This window comes from Amblyomma maculatum, chromosome 1 (genome assembly GCF_055883805.1).
Source record: "Amblyomma maculatum isolate TAMU_Amacu chromosome 1, ASM5588380v1, whole genome shotgun sequence".
NCBI lineage: Eukaryota > Metazoa > Arthropoda > Arachnida > Ixodida > Ixodidae > Amblyomma > Amblyomma maculatum.
In genome coordinates, this window is record NC_139344.1 from 160,188,088 (window position 1) to 160,191,689 (window position 3,602).

The following is a 3,602-nucleotide window of genomic DNA, read 5'->3' on the forward strand; positions in this document are numbered from 1 at the left end:
TTAGGATGTCCTTCATAGCCGATGTCGTTTTGGGACACTAAACATCAGCCAAACCAAATAAATCCTACTGACCACTTTAGGGCAGGTAAGAGCACCATCGGAGTGGGGTCTCTAGTGATTCGAGCACAGCCGGAAAGGCAAATAAAGAGGGAGAGAGAGTGGCTGGGTGGCCTGTCTGGCACATTGTTTTATATAAATTGTTAATGGTTTCTTATTGAAACTTACTGAGAAAGTGCCGGAGCAACAGAAAAGGAATTTTCTGGCAACTACTGACAAGAAAAAAAGATGGCAGCCTGCTTTGTATTAATGCAGTCCTTATACGATATTCGAGCGCGGAGGGGTCTCAGACCCCTCTTAAATACTGGCGGGGGGTCTCATATCCCCCCCCCCCCTCCCCCCAAGACTCCCCTCATTGCAAGCAATTCAGCAGTAGATATTGGCGTGTATTCACAGAGTAAATGGAATCAAGTGCCTGGGAATTAGTAGAGGAAAATTGATGGCTGCGGTTGTCGTGCGTCTTACCGTATATGTTTCTGTTGATAGAAAACTTGATGGATTACGTGTTCTTCCTAATATCGGCCTCGTGGCGGGAGCCCATGCGGAGCGCGTCAATTTAGGTCCACCATCTGATGATGAATCCCGCCCATGTGACTGATACTAAAGTTCTGTCCGACATTTCAAAGCGGTGTCCTTGTGGTAACGCAACCACCTCGCATTCGGGAGATGCCAGGTTTCATACCTAATACCGTTATGTACCCACCGGTTTTCCAATGGGGATAAGACTTCCCCCTGCCTAGTGCTCAGCTTTTCTGTAGTGAAATGCTTACAAAAAAGAATAGTGCGCGTTTGGTCGGCTGCCTTCGGGTAGCCAGCGTGCTTCATAGCTTACTGCGCGGACCATCTCGTATTACGGCAGACGTGATCACCTACAGACGCTATGGACCGGATGGCTAATGGCGCCGCTTGGTCGATCCCGCGACCCAGCAATTATGGCGATGAGAAGGCGGGTACACATGAGAACCTGAAAAAATTTATGGCGTCGCTACGCCTGGGATAACATGTACTACGCGGACCTCATTACGCATGGCATCAAAAGTGCACCGAGAAACTCCTCACGCTGTGCAGAACGTGCTCTATTTCAAGAACAAGGGCGACAGCAACAGCTTTATCCGTTGGAAGAACTCGATCCGGCACAACCTGTCGCTGCAAAGCCGAACTATGCGAGTCTAGAATGTAAGCGCCGGCAAGAGTGGTGGTGGATGCTGCATCTTGCTATGAGAAGAAGCGGGCCCGGCTCAAGAAAAAGCTGGAAGCCCTGCGCCCGTCCCCGTGTCCGTCTTCGTCGGAAGGGATGTTGCATGGACCCGTCCCTTGGGTCGCCTCCGCTGAGTGGATCGAGCTGCAGCACTGTAACCAGTTGCAACAGCTGTCCGTCTCGCCATTTGGCTAGCCGCCCATGATGCCGACGGTGGACCGGTACGGCGCCTGCTCGCTGGCCGACACGCTTACCCAGTCCATGACCCTGGGCGACCAGCATGTCACTGCGCCACCGCCACCACTGGGGCCCTCCACTTCGCAGGGGATGGGTAATTTGCTAATGTTCAATGGTCACCTTTCTCACGTTTTGGACCTCGACCTTTACCCACTGACACTCTAGTCCCCGTGACAAGTGCCCTGTGTACTTAGCTCCCCCATTTGTTGTATGTCGCCGCAATGTCTCGTCAGCAGCAAGTATAGGTGCGGACAGTAAACTGAGCACGCGTTTCCATCCAAATTATAATCATGCTTGTCGTTTTTTTTAGATAAGAAAACATTATTTGTCCAAATGACAGCGGACTGGTGTACGCCAAGTACTTGTTCGCAGATACCACGACTGCCAGTTTCAATTATAGAACGCCTTAAAAATTTAGAAGGAATACCGTGCTCTGTTTAGTTTTGTCTGCACCGGTACGTCCATGCGTATAAACATATAAGCGTATAACCAAGCTTGCGTGGCCTAGGGGTACGTGAATGCAAGGGTACTGGCAGGCTGATACTGATATCACTTGCGTCTGTCATAGCCCGAGTCGCTTTGGGACGTAAAACCCCACAAACTATCTGATATCACCCTCTCCAATGAAAGACCCAAGTTGGCAGCTCCTGCCAAACGTCATGTCAGGCAACAGTACTTCTAGTCAGTGCGTGGCCATGCCAGCTTCAAGCAGCCTCCTGCCAATACCATACTCGTGAGTTTTCGCTCACAACGCCGGCACCGACGCTGGATTTTCGGTGAACGACACCTTTGACGCTATCGCGTTAAGCTAAAAATAAATATAAGACACCCGGAAGATGCAGCCAATTATGCTCCCTTTATTAGTTACTCAACTCGTCAATTTGCGGCATATGCTGTCGGAGACGGCAGCTTGTCTTTGGAACAAGCACTGATGCCGCCGGCTTTAACATCAGTCTTCGTGGCACGAGGTGATGAGGCACGAATTGAGCACGAGGTCAATGACCTCGTGCTCAAATCGTTCGCTATTCGCTGTCCCTCCAGGTTATTGCCAGACAGCAGGGGAGTTGTATATACTTCCTTCTTCCTTTCGAGATAACTTGCTGCTGCTTCCAGGCTTCACAGGCATCTTGCTCCTTGGATTACTCTTTAGCGGATGCCCTTTGGTACTGGTAGCTTTCACACCTCCTGCGCTGCTGAGAAACTTGAGAAGCGTGTCAATAGCATTGATGTGCATCTTGAAGTCAGCACTAAAGCAGTTGGCCACAAGTGAGGGGGTCCAGTTGGCAGCGACGATCTGCCCCTTCAGCTGCTGGTAGAATTCGTCGCGTGGAGAACTGACGTTCCACTTGAGCAGCTTGAGAGCTTTCTCGTACGCTATTTGCTGCTCCTCCAGGTTATTGGCAGACAGCAGGAGAGTCGTATCTACTTCCTCCTCCGTTCGAGATGACTTGCTGCTGCTTCCAGGCTTCACAGGCATTTTGCTCCTTGGATTTCTTTTCAGCGGACGCCCTCTGTCGCTGCCACCGATGGCTCCCTGATCTTCATTGGGCTACATTGCGGCCAGGTGGTTGGGTTGTGGCACTGGACATGCCCCGCAAGAACATCACCGCAGACACGTCTGGCCTGGTGAGCATTTTCGACGAATGATAGGACAGCTGCCAGACCTTTCTCCTGGGGTACAGCATTGCTGTCAGTGACGAAGTTCTTGATGAGGGGCATAAACTTGAACTCCGGACCTATAGGATCTGTGACTGAACAAAACCTTGTTGCATCTTCTATCCGTTCAAACGAGACTTTCATAGTGTGTGTTGGCTACTATCTTCCACAGATAACTTCAGGTATTTCGTATCTACAGCCATGCCCTTTTGTCAGAAGCCAAGCCAAATACAATTAGCGAGCGTCCATCGTAAACTCACCGATTCGCGGATACAGATTGGTCAGAACACTGCTGTGATTTGGCCTCCTGCAAATAAAGGCAACGGATTACCGCGGGTGAAAATTTGCCAAGACTCAACAGCGCACATAGCAACTTGCCCTGCTGGCTACGCAGTGCTGTGAAGTTGTTATTGTTGTTGTTGTTGTTATCCTCTTATGTGATGGCACATACCCA

General features: G+C 50.4%; 1 pseudogene; it reads left to right on the plus strand.

Annotated features, from left to right (window-relative positions):
- Positions 1–1,037: 1,037 nt before the first annotated feature.
- On the plus strand, positions 1,038–1,657 carry LOC146204751 (forkhead box protein O-like; annotated as a pseudogene).
- Positions 1,658–3,602: the final 1,945 nt, after the last annotated feature.